Here is a 19,863-nt window from a genome sequence, read left to right as displayed (position 1 = left end):
ACAAGTGGAAGCTGGTTAGGCGGAGATTTTCCATGGTGACCATAATTTTATCCAAAAACCTAAATTGACAGATTCATGAAAAAACTGAACACCAGACAAACACATTGCATTTGCTATCTGTTACACTATGCAAGATTTACGGTTTGTGAACATGAGGTGAGCGTCTCCAAAATCATCCATTACTACTACGTCATGAATATTTTAGGCGTTTTTGCTAGTCATGATCAGAGACACGGTCATTTTGAACAGAGACATTAATTTCAGCTTGAACGTCCTTCTCTGACCCTCCCCGGCCTTCAATCCTTTGCCGACCTAAATTTTAGTAAGAATGCAACCACAAATTTGCTTTGTCTTACTACGGAGGGTCTTTGTGATGGGTGAAGACACTGTTTTAAGAATACAAATGATGCCAACAATTACATTTCAGACATTCAACACAAATCAAAGCAGACGAGCGTTTTGCCCAGGCCATCTAGTGGGTTTCAAGCCTTTTCCTCTTCGCACACTGGAAAGCAGGCAAGCTCGAGAAAACCACACTGACGCTTCCCGCTCCCCTTCCCCAGCCCCGTTTTCAGTCGCCAGGAGCACCCTTGAGATAAACAGCCTGGGCGCACGCATCCAGCGAGACGGCCGTGATTGATGAGCAGGTTTACCGTTCAGCTGTGCTGCCGGCTGTTGTCCATGTTGCCGATTGGATATTGCTTGGTGGCAAAGCTCAGGTCCGAACTATCAGCCAACCTCGGCAAGCGCACCGAAAACAATGATTTGTAACTAGAGGCTAGGATGGTAAGGTAGATCAAATTTATAGGGTGGTTTGGCCTGCATGCTAGCTCATTATTGCACAAATTTGGGGTGCGCACACTGTTACCCCCTGGTTAAACAAGGTCGCAAGGCCAAGCTCCAGATTGGTGTCCAAAGTGCCCCAGACCTCTTCCTGCATATGTTGGTTCGTGCATCCGCTTGGAACCAAGATAACTGCAGTTAACGATATATGCGCAGAAATAGCTTGCGCGTAATGTGCTCATGCTGTGTGAGCATTTCAAAACATGCCGTATGCACATAAGCCTCCCATAGTCCGGCAAAATGTCTCACATCTGTGCTGCTAGATCTCTGACAGTAGTGGGACTTCAATGGAGAAATTTGATTTGCCTGATATAGTAGAAGTGCTTCGCGCTTCAGCTGGCCACTTACCTGGCGACACCAAGAAAGGTCTTAAAAGGCCTTTCCAGACACCAGACAGGCTTAAGATGAAATTCTCCTCGGGGAGGGGCAGGCCTAAATTTGTCCCCGAACCTCCTGCGAATTTGGATCAAATTTCTGCGAAATCGCTCAGCATCTAGTGTAAGCCCAACGGCTCGGAGGGAGCCATTGGGCTCCCTTCGGTAAGTCGATTGGAGCACAGGCCAGGCACCCTGTACTCCCTGACTACGTAAGTGGTACCTTGATAGAGGCTTGATAGGGACATGGCTGCACGTGCACACGCCGATGACGGTGCTGACGACGCTCCAGCAGAATGCACTTGTTGATCTTGCTCCAGTTGCTCAGACGCACACAAATGCAAAATGTTGCCGATTTGTGGTGAGCTGATATTGGTCACTGAAGTACACCACCGTATCCGCACTGCAACGCTTAGCGATCAATGGTACAAGCTATGACGTCGAAGATGCGGTGAAGCGCATAATTCAACTTTGTTCGATTGAGGGTGCCGAGGTAAGAACGTTTATCCTGCCACGCTCAGAGGCTGGTGTGCTTTAATGCCTGGGCAGCTCCCAATGAAACTCACATGGTTAAATTTTTACCGAAATTAATGTCAGAACAAATTGAAAGCAATTGCGAGGCGTGGTTATCTTGGCATTTATCATGATATGGGCAAAGTGAAAACTCAAACATGCTGTTTTCTTGCATAGTCCGATGTCGTCACGAATCTTGTATAAAAAGTGCAAGTATATAGAGGCAAGTATATAAAAGTGCAAACAGAAAGCGTGTCGCGCTGTGAACACAGCCGCCAAAAGATTCTGCGTTACGTCACGTAGGACATAACTATCTCTATGTGCCGCAAGCACGTCAAGTCACACTGTCACGTGACTTTGTCTTGTGCGTCTCTTTCAACACCAAAGGGCACGCATGATCTTCGGCTAAAACGTTGTGTATGGCGTGGGTGGTGTAAATTCGTTGTCATCCAGTTCGCTGTAAACACGCCCCTAATAATTAAGAACACAATCTGCATTAGAGGCGGACATGTGCTAATTACGGACGCATCGGAAATTGCTCCACAGCAAGGAATTCTGTGCATTTGTTAAATATAATGTATAAGTAGATTCCTTGCCTATTGCAATGACCGTTCGATGCCTTATTTCCACCAGTTTTTCTCGGTACACTGCATGCTTGTTATGTTCCGCATACGAACTCGAAAAGGGGATAAACTACTGCCGTAGGATCCAGGCCATGCACCAATGCCCGAACATGGCAGAACTGAGCCGGCGGTTCCTCGCAAATCTCGAAACGAGACCGCATCAGACTGGCCGCCGCCCACACACGGCACGGTTATCCTCTCACGCTCGAGTGCAGCTGCCAAAGTCTCGTCATGACTCAGACGCCGGCCAATTGACGGACTGCCCCCAGCCAGACGCGGTGCTCTGCTGTTGAACCACGACGTCTCACGGTACATGCTTTCCTATTCCTAACCGCCGAATTGCGGTGTTTTCCTTTTTTGCTGCGCTCGTCGGTTGGCGGGCGTTGAGCATTCAGCTGAAAGAGCGAGACACAGCTTCCTCGCAGTTAACAAATACTCTGCCGTGAGATGACGGCTCTCACCTCTTGATGCCAACGAACCTTCGGGCGATCGGAGGAGCCACTGGTAGCCATGGAAAAACAAGCGACAGTGATCAAGACACATAGATTACAGAGTCGCTCGCCGGTTCAGGAATTATGCTGGACTCAACATGTCGACTTCCGCAAAGGTCCATCGCTGTTCATTGCAGTCTATCTGCCAACATCTGCATAGCATAAACACGCGCAGATTGATCTTCAAAGCCAGTCACAAACATTCATTTCATCCGCCTCACGCGGACCGATCCACCATATGCGCATCGCATCAAGATCGATCACCGGTCCCAATACTTCATCTCCGGCTCACGGTGTCGTCATACGAGTCCGCCTTGAGCGTTCGTCACACTGCCCCAGCGCGCCGCTCTACGTCACGCATACGTGACGGCTCGCACCGAGTCGTGATGAAGCCCTGACCAGGAGCCCAGAGCCCTGAGAAGGAGCCCAGAGCCCTGAGAAGGATCCCAGAGCCTTGAGAAGGAGCTCTGACCGTGACCGCGAATTCCTGAAGGCCCGCAGCCTCCCGACGCTGCGGCGCCCGCTCCCAGAGCCCCGCAGCGGACCGGGTCTGGGGCGTCCCCAGCGCTCAGCGCACCCGGCTGCTGTCCTGAGCCGCGCTTACGCGGAAGCTGCGTCCTGTTGCGCGGCGGCAAAAATCTTCAGCTGAGCACATAAGGCGGCGGAGGCGGCGACCGCACGCCGGTCGTACGGACATGCCCCCGCAGCCCGCGTGGCGAGCCTTCACCGACGCGGAGGCGTCAGGGACACCCCAGTAATCCCCCAACTCTACCCTTCTCACGAGACGGCCGTTAATGGCCACGGCCGCCCCCACTAATGCCGCCAACAATTTGTGTAAGTATACCGTGTCCACGGGCCGCCGAGACAGCTTACGGCCGCGCCGCGCACGGACAGCTCAATGGAGCCTGGCCTGCTATGACCTGTCCGATGCCGTTTGTGGAGGAGAATACCGTCCGCCGGGCGTTTTTATTACGGTCCTTCTCGGAGGTGCGCTGACATGGAAAGGAGGGAGAGAGGTCTAAGCTACCCTGACCTTGGTCCGAATTTATTGGTTTGATGGAGTCATTCTTCGTGGTATTCAAAAGCCCAAACGGCCGTCTCCATCGGTTTAGTCGCTGATATACTGTCGTTGAACGGTTGCCTAGCTAACGCAGAGGAGTAGTTAGCATTTTGCATGCAGTGGTTGGTAACTGGATGCAGGCCTTGGCAGTATTCTGTAGGTGATATTTTCTCCAAAATTGAGTCATTTAGCGGCTCAAGATATCATAGCATTGCGGGACTCAACGTAAAGTCTTATCAGCATGTTGATGACACATACAAGACAAGACGAGTAAGCTGCTTTAGGGGGACATTTAAACAAGTTGAGAACTAGTGAGACACGGCACAGTCTGCACACTTAGCGGGTTGAAACTACGTTGGGTGCCGTCGCCGATCTCGTACGCCAGTCTAGACAATCTCCAACGTTAGCCAATATTGGACACTGAGAGCGAACCATGGCCCACTTTCCATAGCCTTTAATGGGTGTATTTCATTTTTTTCTGTGCGCCAAAGATGTCCCTGGTTCTTGAGATTGGCGTGCGGGCTGGGTGAATGTCCAGACTCACTCTCTTTCGCGTCACCCCCGCCCGTCAGACCGCGAGCCCTGCTGCAGGCTGAGAGGATGTCCAGGCCCAGTCCGCCCGTGAGACCGCGAGCCGTGCTGCAGGCTGGGTGGATGTCCAGGCCCAGTCTCTATCGCGTCACCCCCGTCCATGAGACCGCGAGCTGTGCTGCAGGCTGGGTGGATGTCCAGGCCCAGTATCTATCGCGTCACCCCTCGCCCATGAGACCGCGAGCCCTACTGCAGGCTGGCTGATGCGCACAACAGACGAGACCCACCAGATCGAGGCGACAGCGCTGTAGTATCCAGCAAATTAACCCGTCCATTTGGTGGCGCCGGAAGCGTTCGCTTTGTGGCCAAGACCTCCTCCCCAAAACAGCCGTGATTCCTCCAGGCCGCACCCTCACAAACACCCGTCTGGATATGGCGGGCGCTCAGCTCCGGCGACAGCCGACCTATGGGCCGGGACGCTACGGCTGATTTAGCCGTCAAGCATCCCGCTGGTGCCACTGACCTCTGGCAAATGAAACAAAGGCGAGCTGCGGACGCTCGTGCCATTTTTCAGGGATTGCAGCCGGTATAGACCCGGCTACGATCGGGCCAGTTGAGGGACGAGTTGAGCAATTGGTCACGTGGTAGACGCGCCTCGAGTGTCCAAGGAACGGATCTAGCCTCCGCTGACATTTGCATTGCCGCTTCTGAGAAAAAAGTTTATAGATGAAATGCAAGGTGCCCCGTCCCTCTCCTTACCACCGCTTAGGATAAGTCAGATTTCTGCCACATCGGATCCTGATGTACTGACCAAATCTTCGAAAAAGTCCACACCCTACATTCACGGTACATGATTATGATCATGATCCGCAGCATACATGACTGAACTTTGCTCGCCGGCCGCGTTGTTATGGAATACGAGTATGCTGTGAATGCGTCTTCAATTTGTGTTGCCGTTGACGTTGCAAAGTTCATGTTGCGTCATGAGAGTGGGAACTGCGTGAGATTTACGTGGGCATGAAGATCACGTTTTCCTAAATGTTATAACGTTCTGCCTTCCTCGTGCTTTTAGAGAATTCTTCTTCAATTCTTTCTTCAACTTTGTCTTCATTTTTTGTGAGGGATTTTTTCACGTTTCAGAAGCAAAGCACATCAAAAAGGTTCAAAGCTCCATTCATGCGAGTCACCGTCTAACCCTCACAGTTCGAGTCGTTGCAAATATTCTCACTTTACTATTCAGCGCGCAGCCACATTTCTTGCACGCGTTTTGGACGCCCTTTTGCATGACCAAAAAAATGCGACCAACCGGTCTTTTGAAAAAATGCGTCATTATTGTGCGTGTGCATCTTGTTTGGAGGGCGACAGTAGGTTTTCAGCAGTCATGAAGCGCGTTTTTTAGCAGAGTGAATAACCGTTTCCCGACGTCATAAAAGTGTGGTAAGCTTAAAATCCCTCAAGTTTGTATTCTCCATCTGTTTCCAGCTTTGCAAAATATGGACAAGGTAAGGTTTCCGGTATTTAAATCCGATTTCCGGGCGACATTAAAAACTGTCATGAAGGTAAATGCTGTAAGAATTCGGCAGGCAGAACTGAAGCGTGTTCCTTTTCCTGGGGCCGGATATAGCTCCAGCTTTTCCTCATAGGCCTCGCTATTTTTGTCGCCAGGTTGAATAGCCTGGCTGCCAATACAGATTGCCTTGCACACCGAGCTGACAGTTTTATGTGCTGCTCGTACAAACCACCGAACTGTTGAAGCCACCGGGCTTTCCTGTATAAGTAAGATATTGAGCGCAAAGAAATGGAACGTCAGACCTAATGTGATCACGATCAAAGTCAAATTAATCCACATGTGCTCAGTCCCTTGATATCGGGAATGGCGGAATACATCAGCTGAATGCAAGTGCGCAGTCCATGCGGAGAAGCGGTTGTCACGGCAAATGGGCTGGTTGTTGGGAGGTGCGCGACCCCCTTAACACCGTGAACGCTGCAGAGGAACATGATCCGGAGAGAAACGTGCCCCGGGTGCTGTCATTAACGGCCGTTAAACATCTTCAAGTGGACATTTAGGCGCTTAGCTCTCTCACCGGGCGAAACACCGAATGGCCATCACTGATGTAAAAATCTTGTGGTTTCCGACAAGTAGGCGTTTTTCGACTTGTGCTCGCTAGAGCATGAGATGATATCTGAAAAGAATGAAAGGCACTAAATCGTCGCTGAAGCTATTTTGAACGACTGCTTTTAAACCTAAGGGCAGGCAGCGACCGCTGGCATGCATCCGGTGTAATTTTTGCAGGCCTTTGTAACGAGTGAGTGCAACCAAAATACATACTGCTACCCTTGCGCTTTACTTTATTTCAATACCCAACCACAGTCACCAAACTGTTAACCTGCAGTGTACCAGTCATACGACAATGGCCCAGATATTAGCAGCTCGCCAGATAAGGTCGCATATAAACATTCCATAAACAGGCGAATAGGATTTATTGGAATCATTCATACAAGGTTATTGCATTCTCAGCAGCCAAATTCTCAGGCAGCCATTGCTTCCCAATCACAGGAAGCTGCTCGCGTAATTCGAGTGGGCAAAAACAAGTTTAACGAGAGCTTTGAGACGTCTGCAAAATCCGGGCGGTCGTTCTAATCTCGATTGGTCCCTCGTGCCCATCTTTCATGGGCTCTTCGCCCAACTGCGGTGCTTCTCGCAAAAGCCTTCATCGTTATCTGAAAACAGGCATGCCAAAAGATATCGAGACAAAGCTAGCTTATGTGTCGACCTTCTCCATGCAAGACGTCTGTTACCACCCTGCTGTTCAACGCTTTGTGAGCCCGGATGAGTTTGACGTTTTTTGACCCAGCATTTACCTCTACCCTCTGACACACAGCTCCCACACACAGTTCAGTCACAGCCACAAGCAAGTACCCCCCCCCCCCCCCCCCCCCCCAGCCATCCCGGGCAGCAACCATCCAGGTCCGGGCGGCTGCACGTCGCGTTGCCATGCGAGCGAACAGCGGCGGCTCTATACGTCCCACCCCCACACATATATCCACTCCATCAGGTTGAACGCCACACCTGTTCGGTGTCCACCCACGGCCGGAGAGGCCCCCCCCCCCCCCCGTCTGATCTGGAGCGCCCCCCGTGCCAGCCCAGTGATAGCATTAGCCGCTCAGTAACCGTCTGCTATTAGCATAGCGACAATGACGGCCGGGGCAGAGCCGAGCGGGATCTGGGCCGCGTGTCACGGCTCGATGGAGCGGTGCAGTGTGACCCGGCCACACCTTGCCCTGGCCCGCTGTCCGTGCCGGCTGATCTCCGCTGACCTGCAGCATCGCGCGGTGTATCCGAGGCGTTCCCCGCCCCTCCGCCACCTCGCCGGTCTTAAGCGGGAGGGGCCGATGGCACCTCCTTTCTACTGTGCCCGTCCCAGCAGAAACAATTGACGCTTGCTTATCGGCGCTGGCGTTGACGTCCGCTTCTCAGATAATTCGCGTTGAAGTCTCGCCAGACCAATCGCCGAGTCGCTAAGCTGTGCCGGGCCGGCATCGAAACCGCGACCTCCGGACCGCAGGCCGGCGCCCGATTCCGGACCATGGCCGGTGGACGGTGGCATCGAGAGGGCGCCGGTCCTCAGAGCCGACTCCGGACCATGCCTGATGACTTAAACCATCATAGGGCGCCGGCCGCCGGTCCTCAGAGCCGACTCCGGACAATCCTGATTGACGGTAACAATCGAGAGGGCGCCGGCCGCCGTCCTCATAGCCGACTCCGGACCATGCTGATTGCTTTACATCGAGAGGGCGCCGTCCCGCCGGTCCTCAGAGCCTACTCCGGACCATGCCTGATGGACGGTACCATCGAGAGGGCGCCGGCCGCCGGTCCTCAGAGCCGACTCCGGACCATGCCTGATGGACGGTACCATCGAGAGGGCGCCGGCCGCCGGTCCTCAGAGCCGACTCCGGACCATGCCTGATGGACGGTACCATCGAGAGGGCGCCGGCCGCCGGTCCTCAGAGCCGACTCCGGACCATGCCTGATGGACGGTACCATCGAGAGGGCGCCGGCCGCCGGTCCTCAGAGCCGACTCCGGACCATGCCTGATGGACGGTACCATCGAGAGGGCGCCGGCCGCCGGTCCGCAGAGCCGATCCACGGCCACACAGATCCGGTCCGTAACGGGCAGTGTGACGGGCCGTTAATGGAGTGCTAATAGGCAGCTCGTGCAGGGCTAATGGTACGGAGGTCAGGGCTCGGCGGCAGCATCAAGGCCCTCAGAGCGACGCACGCCCCATCGGCCGCTCAGTTCTTCAGTCTTAATCGATGCTCTCGACCGGCTCTGGCGGACCGATTCACTATTGGCGGGCAAATTTGTTTTTATGTGGCGTAAAAACGGAGTGGCTTACATCTGCGCCCAGGACTTCATCAGTCTAAGTTGTTTGCGTCTCGTACGCTTCTTGCAATCATCGGTGGATAATATTGTGGATTCCCTTCTTCGGGTTTCCCAGTTCACTCGATTATTTGTCATAATATTTTTACCCTACGCTCCTGTTGTTACTATGCAGCTTTAAATATAAATTCGAATAGTAGGACGAATTCACAATGGCGGACATAGCTTACCATCGCGCAGACATGAAATGCATAGCGGTCCGTAATTGGCCTGAACTTACTGGGAGGTAATCTTTGTGGCGAGACTTATGGCACTGGCAGTGAGGACGGCCAGACGGGCGTGGACGGACGGCCCGCCCGACTGATCGGTCCGACCACGTTAGAAGACATTCAGACGCTAATCCGCCGCGCCTCGGCGCCGACCAGTGTCCTTCGTGGGCCGAAGGCTGGTTTATTTCGCATTTGTTTCGGGTTATCACATGCATTAATGCAGTGAAACTAGAAAGGCTTTGGAGTTCGTAGGGTACACGATGTTTGTTTGCATCATACACAACAACAAGCTTCTTGGCATAGCGAGGATGAGCTTTGCACTCCGCAGCACCAGCCCATGCAACCTACTCTCATGGACTTAGCAACTTCAGATAAACACAGATACCTGAATAATTTTGATGCTTGTGGACACGTGACGTTGTGAAAGCCCCCCCCCCCCCGCCCACCCCAGCAGATTATCATTGTTGGTTGCCATTGATGCTAGCTTTTCGTAGCCTAAAAAGGTTTCGAATTTGGAAGTCTCCTAGAGATATGAATGGCATGGGGAAATACTTCAGCTAAATGGAAGCCACGTTGGACAAATCGTGAAACATAATGTGCATGCATTACGTACTTGTAATGTATTATGAAGGCGCATGCTAATGGGAAGTATCAGGCTTGTCTTTCTGTTACAACTGATATGAAGCCTACGGCGTCTATGTTCAGTTATATAAATAATGAAGCTAATGGCACCTTGAAACTACCAAAGAAGGCGGTTATCTGAGCTAAACGTGGAAGCCTGACTTCTGAGTGCGCCGTATGTTTGGTTGTGTCAGAATTTTTACCTAGCTAAACGTGCCATGTACCCTATGCACTGCTTATAATCGAAATGAAGCTGATATAGGGCCTATTAGAGCCCCCCAAAAATTATGAACATGCAACCACAAGGTGATTTATTGCCGCTAATCCGACCATATATTGGTGAATGAGTATTTTTAAGGCCAATTGAATGATGCTCTAGCCTTTTCCTTCTCACTTTCTTGTCGTAACTAGTTTCAGTCAAATTGGAGACGGAAAAATCGATGGTCACTAACCGTCATGCTATTTTTAAAGCCTGATGCTCTTTAATGGAGTGTCCCCACCTTTAGGGCATGTTTCAAAACCATGGTCTAGCGAGACAGCAGGACCAGTAACGTTTAATAATAGTACCGTATAGTGTCACTGCAACACCGTCAATGCATACAAATTTTTAGATTTTAATCATTTTCGGGTCGAAATTACGCTGTCAACGCTTTGTAACAGTGCTATACTTCTTGCCTGCAGTCGCGACCACCGTCGTCATGGCAGTCGTCGTGGTACCTCCGCTGGTGCCAAGAAGATACTGTTTGTGATTGGCTCACTGGGCGATAAGAGCCTGCTGCCGAGAAGTACATTGGTTGAAGTTTGAGCCAGTACGTCACTTTGGAATATGTGATACTTCCATTTCCAAAGCCAAAGTGCGCCTCAAAAAGCCACTGTGCTAAACGCCACAGGGATAAATCAAAATCATAGCATTAAGTTCGGTTGAATTCGCTGGATAAAAGCTTCATGTTCGCACATGTTTTGGGCTAAACACCGTGGTTCAAAGTTCCGTAACATTTATCAAACGACCATTTTGACAAACTAGTGTGTTGCAAACATTACAGAACACACGCGTGGTAAAAGTAAAGCAAATTGAATGCATTGTTTTCGTAGGTGAGCAGGGAGTCCAATGATATTCCTTTCACAGAAGCGGCTACTTCAAATAGAAATTATGAGCTATTCCGAAGGATGTCGGAAAAACTGATATTACTGATGAAATTATGCGCGTCTGATCTAACAATAAACTAAATGCACAAAATGTGGCATGCTTTATTCTAAGCAGACATCGTTTACACAAATTTAATACGCTGTGTATAGTCTTTAGAATTTCAAGACATTTATTCTTGTGCTTACGAAACCGACGAACGTTCTAACGACGGAAGCTATATGGTTGCGTGGTTACATGGCTACTATTTGGTTGTGTGATTCATACAGCTTATTTACTTTTGCTGCATATGTGAAGCGGCGTATCTAGAATGAATGTCAAGCAAGCAGTGACAATTAGCTTATACCTATCCCACTTCCAAACACCTATACCGTCAAACATCTAACACAAGTTTCTTTGGCATACAGATCTGGCTGGACCGTTTTTGTGTAGCCAATTGTCGAAGCGACGAGTGGCCAAGTGGTAATCTGTGCTGTAATTAAGCAACACTATCGCTGTATGCTGATCTACCGGAAGAAAAACACAAACTGCTCTGCCCTCAAACAGAGCCAACGCCCAGTATCCTGACCTGGCGCCTCTCCATCCACCCGACGCGGCACCAGCTTCTGCCAATGTTACCGCCGACGGACGGGTCCTGGACGGACGAGCCGCCTCTGGACGGGGTTCGTCCGCGGCCACTGCCGGCGAATCTTGGCTGGGCAGCGACGCTAGTGACGTCACCGGCCATCTGCGCCCGTAACGGTCACGTGATTGGCTCTCGTCGAGCGATAAAGAGGCGGCCGAACCGTTACGGTCGGCGTCCGACGCCGGACCGAGCGTGACTGGACGGAGACGTGACGCTCTGGCGAGACTGGGGTACTGTGGCTGATATGAGCGGGGGGGGGGGGGGGGGGGAGGAGGCGGCTCGTGTCTGAGTGGTGTAGTGTCTGGCTGATTGTTGAGGTAACATGTCTAGTATGGGCAATGGGGTAGGTGACTGACCGGAGGGTAGTGCGGCTGAGATGGATGGGATGATTTGGCTGATGTGGGGGTGCAGGATTGTTGCTGGGGGAGTGACAGGCATGCGAATGGGGTAAGTGTCGTTGGTCTGGTGCGGATGCTGAGATAGTGTGGCTGATCTGGAGCTGGGGTGGTGCAGCTGATCTAGAAGTGGCGTGGTGCGGTTGATCTGAAGCTGGGATGGTGTAACTGATCTGGAATTGGTGGAATATGACTGATCTGAAACTGGTGTAGCGTAGCTGATCTAGAGCTGGGGTGAAGAGCCTGATGCGGATGTGGCATTAGTGTGGCTGCCATGACAGCGGAGCGGTGTGACTATTATGCAGCTGGGGTAGTTTCAGCGATATGGGAGTGAAGCAGTGTGTCTGGTATGAGGAAGTTGGGGTGGTTTGGGTACTATGGATTATGGACAGACGCCACTATGTGCTGCAAGCTGGGGTGCCAAAAGGAAAGTCGCGTCTGACTTAGGTGGATACAGCTGGGTATTCGTTACGCCCGGACTGATAAGGTTTCCATCTCACCGGCATATAAAACGAAAACGCGCAAATGACGAAACTTGTGCAACACTAAATGGTGCAATACTGATTACATTGCCCAATTCCTTACATTTAAACGTTTGTTACGCATTGTCTACGGGATGATCTGGATTATTCTGGCGACGACTTGTACAAGTGTAGTGTGTTTACACACACCACATGATGAAATAATACAGCAAACTCTGCTGTGGCTGCGGCCTGCAAGAAGCTGAGCTTAGCTCAGAACTACCCTTAAATGTTGTCGGAATGCCATTCGAGGGAGAGAGCTATTAAATGCATGCGAGAGCGTGGTCGCGAGGAGCCGCCCGAGCCGTCTCCGTCCGGCTCCGCGCCGTATAACGTGACCGCTGTCTCCCTTCGCCGAGTGGTGGAATTCGCTCTGCAGTAATTAATGCCCTTTGGCTTCAGCTGTGTGTATCTAACCCGGGCCTAATCACATAAGCCAAAGTGGGTAGTGCGCGTCTAGAAGGTACTAATCTCGACCTGCTCAAGCAGTGACATGGGACGGCGAAATAACCGCAGTCAGCTCCGGCCATTTGGGAAGGAGGCTTGCGGGTGTAATCGAGGGATATAAATTGCACAACCGATGAGTGGAGATCAGGGAACTCTGGGCACACTGACTTATAATTGTATCATGCCGCTATTAGGTCTCCCCGCTTCTTTTTTTGGCGCCTTTTCTTCCTGTAGCACGCCATTTCAATAACTTTATGATGCATAGATATTGAAAGCACCAGTTCACCGCTGTAATACAGTTATCGTAATGTATTGTATATGTAAGCATGTCGCCATAAATTTACATTGCCACTTTGCACGGTTGCTGCCAATGACATGTCCAGCACATGTTCCTTAATTCAGCCGTTTTTCATCAGATCTTGATGTGCCTTGCTTGGCAGATGCAAGTGTGGATTCGAAATAGAATATGTCACCAGCCATGCACGATGACTTCCCTGAAAATTGTTGATGTAATAATGCTCAGGTCGTGTCATTGCTTTCACATGAGTCCCTAAAAATAGCAGTTTTGTTAAAGTACGTGCTTAACCTGACTGAAAAGGGACAATACGTCATAATCTTATTTGTTTTTGTATCAACATACTATTTTTCATGGAACCAACTATACAACTTTTTAACTGCACGCCACCGAAACACATGTTTACCCAACCAGGAGCCTTCACCTTCTTATTGAACTGCGATACCGAATTCAACATCGTCAGAATTTATAACATACAATATGATGTTTATTTATTACAAATATTAATAACACGTTATGCAATGTGGTTTTGTGCTAAAGTCTGTAGCTACGATACATGACGGGATGGCCAAGCAAGTGTATGTCATATTCATCAGTCTGCTCAGGGAAGCATGCTTTAATACGTCGACTTCATCGAAGGGCTTATCACCACAGTGTGCTGTCAGTCAGCCATTGAAGCTCCGTTTGCACAAGGTATCACGCATCTTTACATTTACAGCTGGCACCATGCGGTTCCTCATTGCTCCGCCGTGTTCAGTCCACCGTCCAAACTGCACCACATCCCACATTCCAGCATTACGTCCCAGAGCCTGCAGAGCCCACAGACTCGCCTCCGCACAGCTCCAGCCTGGTCTGAAGGCCTACCACAACTCAGCGGCGGGACAGGGGCGGCACACGACCGTACCACACCCTCACCCATTTCTCAGCGCGCCAGCCAGACAAGGGGGCGGCACTGTGCGACCCCGGCCCAGACCGCGGCGGCACACCTCCGTGACACCCGTCCACCGACGACCCGCCCTGCCAGGCCAGCGAGGACGCCGGGGCGGCAGCCGCTGCTGAGGCGACCCGACCCGGGGTCACCAGCCGTTCCAGTCCAGCCCGGGCTTACGAACTGTTCCAGCCTGGCCCGGGCTCACCAGCCGTCCCAGCCCCGTCCGGGCTCACTAGCCGTCCCAGCCCCGCCCGTGCTCACCAGCCGCCCCAGCCCCGCCCAGGGTCACCAGCCGTGCAAGACCCGCCCGTGCTCACCAGCCGCCCCAGCCCCGCCCAGGGTCACCAGCCGTGCAAGACCCGCCCGTGCTCACCAGCCGTTCCAGCCCCGCCCTTGCTCACTAGCCGTGCAAGACCCGCCCGTGCTCACCAGCCGTCCCAGCCCCGCCCTTGCTCACTAGCCGTGCAAGACCCGCCCGTGCTCACCAGCCGTCCCAGCCTCGCTTGTGCTCAACAGCCGTCCAAGTTCTTCCCAGAGTCACCTGCCGTCCCAGCCCCGCCCGTGCTCACTAGCCGTGCAAGACCCGCCCGTGCTCACCTGCCGTCCCAGCCCCGCCCGTGCTCACCAGCCGTCCCAGCCCCGCCCGTGCTCACCAGTCGTCCCAGCCCCGCCCGTGCTCACCAGCCGTCCCAGTCCAGCCCGTGCACGCACTCAATGCCAGGGTCAGCATGAAGCCAGCACGCGGCAGCCAACGCCGCACGCTCGACCCTCCTTATTTACGAAGCAATTCGTTTTCTAAAGAGCAACAAATCCACAGGTACTGAGTATTATCTTACCTGGCGGGCATCGGTGCACATAGAGTTCAAAGCACCGTGCTGAGCTGCGCCGCTTCGCCCCTACGACCGCCTGTAGATACGATAATTCCCAGACGCGTCACAAATAAATGAAAGAGGCCGAAATATTTTACGGCGGGCAAAAAGCTTCGAGGAACACCTTTTGATGGCGGCGCTCGGCCGCAAAAACAGCGGGGTTATGAGTTATCTGGCGCCGCTCGGGTCCCCTCCTGTTCAGGGCTGTTCTCAGGGTTAGCTAGAGATCCTATCTCCCACGGCGTCGCCGATTGCCGGCCGCTTGCATTATCGATGCTTGATTTTGAGCCGCAGAGCAATTGACCGCTAGTATCCATCGAACAGTGCTCCGTCGTCACTGACACGAGAGGCTGCGTCTGAGTGCCTCGGAGCTGGACTGTTTACCTCTGCCGTGACTGGCGTGGTCACCATTCTGACGTGCTCACGAGTCGTCCTTATGCACTGACAGCCCGACCGACGACAGCTCGTGACATCAGCTCAGGTGGTCTTGCAGCCCCCGGAGTCGGCGGCGTACGCAACGCTAACGTGGGCGGCTGAGAATCGCGGACAGGGCTGCCGCGCCGCCGCCACAGTCGTGCTCAGGCTGTCACCGCGACAAAAACGGCGCTCGAAGCGGCGGTCACGAGCCTCGAGCGGCCGACTCACGGCTGACACGTGACTCGGGTCGACTCGTGACCGGGGACTCCCGGCCAGGGACGGCGAGACCGTCCTCCGGGCAGCCGACCCCGCAGCTCGAGCGCTAGATCCCTGTGGCACGCCAGAGCATTTGGAGATGAAGCACTTGCAGACGCATGCGCCGCAGACGTGAAGCTTTCAGGAAAGCCTTTTTGTGGAGAACATTGCGGCTGAGTTAACTCCTTCCAAAGTTCGCGCAGCGCTTGGAATTAAAACATTGAAACCAGAAGAGCTTGGAAAAGCCCAGCTGCCCATAACAACTATGGCATGCTCCAGCCACGCACGCCACACATCGCCGTCAGTTTCACCATGCTGCGATCTCTTGACATCTCCAATCGTGATATCACCCCAGAGGCGCACAGACAGCCGCGCCCTGCGCGCCGCAGTGCAGCCTCGGGCTTAGCGGAGTCCGGACGGCATGCAAGCTGTCGATCTGCCTTTGTTGGCATATCCGAGAGGTACCGTCATGCCCCGTAGAATGTGTTCCCTTTCTGCCAATGCATTTTGCAGTTATCACACATACTGGTGTCACTGGCCGTGAACATGGGTCACGCGGCCAACTATGGTCGCACATTTTGCAGTTAGTACACATACAGGTGTCACTGGCCGTGAACACGGGTCACGCAGCCAAATATGGCCGCACTCTGTATCCGGGACGGGACTAATCAGATCACACATAGCCCCTGTCACGTGAGGCGCTCTGCCTGGCGGCCACTGATTCAGTAGCTTTTTGAGCGCGGTTGTGAGCTAGCCCGGCCGCGGCGCCGGCCGTGCCGCTGCACTGCTGCCTTGGCCCGGACAGATCCTAACGGTATCGCTCCTGTTTTGCGGCACGACTTTGATCTCAGGAGGCATTTTCCTCAGCTTTTGATCTTGCGCTTTTGAGCCAGGGCTAAGCGCGGGCGCTGGGGCTGTTGAAATTGGTCAACGTTCAAGACCTGTCCGGACAATGCTGACTTTATTCTTCTGCTATAAAATCCTACAAGAACAAATGTTGATGATTTTACGCTGCCGGCCTGATCGTGGATAATGACTGGGCATCCAGATACAGTGACCCTCTCGTTCTCACGCTACTTGCGCTCCATTTGAATGCATTGGCAGCTTCCTGCGCGCCAACCAAGTGTCGTGATAGCATGAAGATTCTCATATGGTGCCGCCCGAATGCCGATGCATATCAAGATGGACGCGGACCATAGGCACGTTTACAACTGATAACGATCTTTACGTCTATCAAACAAAGCCATGTCTAATAAGCGTTCGTCAACAGATGAGACAGACGAACTTACAGACACACCACATAAGCATCACAAACAACCAGTTTTGCCTGCTCCATGGTGGTCCTTTGCATGTCGCCACTCAGGAACAGAGCAGACTCCTTTAGGCGACGGAATATTGAAATAAATGCAAATAAATTATGCGCTTTTCTTGGTGTGCAAGCTAGCACCGCTCTGAGAGCAGGACATTTTATGACGCACTTAGCTGCTACGGTTAGTGTCATCGCTGTGGCGATCTCGGACGCCGTCTGTGCGGAGGACTGCGGCAGGTCGTCCGGCAGCCAGGCTCGTATCCACCTGTTAACATGCGGCCAGGCGCACGAGCCCCACCAATGACCATCCTCAGGAGCTCCAGTACCGCTGCAGACGGTCGCCAGAAAAAAGGTACGGATGAATGTGTCCATCACACCAGTGCGCATCTGTTGGGACATCGCCGCGATAGATCCACCCGCGACCCAACACAGCAAGACGCGGAAACCCAGCACCAGATGCAACAGGCCGATGGTTTTGGATCTAGCGTAAGATGTGGTGCAGCAGGTGCCTGACTCAACACGAGACCAAACATGTCGAGACACCTGACGGAACAACAAATCCAACGTCACGAAACGCAGTATCCACGGCCAGATAAAACATACTCTGAACATGCAGCCGATTCTACGTTCCGAGAATAGCCATCCACGACTAGACCCAGCTTAACAAAATGCCTCAGTCAGCAAGGATCCAATGAATCGACAGACCTGGGTCACAGGCCCACCCAACGATCCAAAACACTTGGCTTACAACAAGCCATTATCCACGAGTTAGATCCGGTACACTTTGTGTTGAGTATGTTAAATCGGCAAACAAGCCGGGAACCCAGCACCTGTGCTGGATCTGGTGCACTGGTATACGCTAAGTCCTGAATGCCTCGTATCCGCGCACTGATACGCTAGAACCCCCGGCAGACCCAAGGTGCCAGACCCGTCCCCGCTGAGTGGTGGCTTCACGCCGCCCTCTGACCAGGCCGTGGCGTCACCGCCCCATTGTTCGGGCTTTCCGGGATCCGATCGGTGCGGCGATTGAACCTGGGTCGAGAAAAAATATGGAAATGCCGAACGGCCGCGCCGGCAACACCTGTGAAAGTGAAAAGCCGCGGTCAGCGGGCGCGGCCGCAGGAATGGTGTGAGGGTGGGACGGCTTCGCGGCGAGCGCGTCTGGTGACCGCTGCGACCCGACCCTCCACGGAGGCAGCGCGACCTGCGACCCGACCTGCTACGGAGGCAGCGCACAGTGACGTGGACACCTGGCCATGCTGTTGTGCGTGCTGTACTTGAACGGACGCGACGTGCGATGGCGAGTAGTGGCTGCAGTAGTGTAGATTAGTGGCTGCAGTAGTGTAGAATAGTGACTGCAGTAGTGTAGAGTAGTTGCTGCAGTAGTGTAGAGTAGTGGCTGCAGTAGTGTAAAGTAGTGGCTGCAGTAGTGTATATTAGTGGCTGCAGTAGTGTAGAGTAGTGGCTGCAGTAGTGTAGAGCAGTGGCTGCAATAGTGTAGAGTAGTGGCTGCAGTTCCATGGACGCTGTGATCAAAACTGCAAGTCAGTACTCGTTAGTCTTGTGGACAATGGAGACAGTTGGTTTTCTTTTGGCAGTCTTTGTGATGTGTTCGTGGACTTGATGCGGTTGATAGACATCGCGACACAGACTGCGCCGCGAATTCAGCTTTTCGGAGAATATGCACGCGCTGGTTGACGTTAACAAGCCGCTCAGGATATACTGACCCGATTTCGTTGACTCGGAAAATATCCGCTGATTTAACGTGATTCGCCGCGGTGGATCCAACGCGGCGGGCCGCGGCGGATCCGGCAGGCCAACGCGCCGGCTTTGTGAAGGCGGCTAGCTTAGCACCTGGTGAACCGGTAGACCCCTCTCTCTGGCACCTGGTGAACCGGTAGACCCCTCTCTCCACTCTGTGCCGGCACCGTCCGGAGGGTCTTACAGGCGATGGCGTGTGTGCCGCTCTCAGTGGCGCGCCACTCGGCGGCGCGCCATCTCATCGGAGCGCCACGGCGCGGCGCCTGGCGCGGGACGAAGTGGCCCTCTGGTGCGGTGTCCAGGGCACCGCCGCGTGGCCTGCTGTCCGTGCAGGCCGTCTGAAGATGGGCTACTGATATCCCCCGGCGATATCAGCAGCCCATTTTCAGAGGGGTGAAGATTGACATCATGAGTTCGCTCAGACTACCGGTGCCAAGTGCAGTCAGACGGGGCAGCGGGTCCGAGTGGGGTGTAGCACCGTTTACAGAGCCACGGGGAGGGGCGTTTCTGATATAGATGCATTCCAAACACGGAAAGTGTTGTGGTCTTCGATCACCTCGACTTTTGAATGTTTATGAAGCTCTGTCTCGGCTTCCCGCGATCCAATCTCCTATGGTTTTGACGCATGGCAGTACAGCATGACATTGCCTTGCAGCTTTTGTCGACGTGAACACTGTGGAAGCACTCTCAGTGAGACCAGTTTGAACACGAGTTTTAAGGCAAGTAACGAGCCTAGAGAACACAACACTGAAGCGTTGCACCACGGGATTTCTCTCACGGTGTGCTCACCGGCACGGTCGAAAGTTCAAAGTACGGGCTATGGCACGTGCCATCCTGTCTGGAAACGTGCCAGGCTTGCACATATTACGCTCGTTCGCGTGTGCTTACCTATGTCATGTATGTACTTCTTATTCACGTCTGACCGTCCATATCAAGCAAGCCATCAAGCATCAATGTCAAAGTTGGAGCCTGAGTCTTACTTTCGAAACCGCTTTGACCCTACAGCTTACCGCTACCCATCCAGCACCGTGTATCAATAAAACGGGCTGCCCCCCCCCCCCCCCAATGGTCGTCGCTATGGTCATCGGGTCCGGTCACACTGTGACATTCCGACACCGAGCCGTCACCTGCCACCCGGACAGTCATCTGAGGCCAGCCACCTCGCGGGTGACCCTGTCATCTGCCGT

The sequence above is a fragment of the Pollicipes pollicipes genome, unplaced genomic scaffold (genome assembly GCF_011947565.3).
Source record: "Pollicipes pollicipes isolate AB1234 unplaced genomic scaffold, Ppol_2.1 Scaffold_7262;HRSCAF=8765_pilon_pilon_pilon, whole genome shotgun sequence".
Taxonomy (NCBI): domain Eukaryota; kingdom Metazoa; phylum Arthropoda; class Thecostraca; order Pollicipedomorpha; family Pollicipedidae; genus Pollicipes; species Pollicipes pollicipes.
This window is presented reverse-complemented; position numbering follows the sequence as displayed.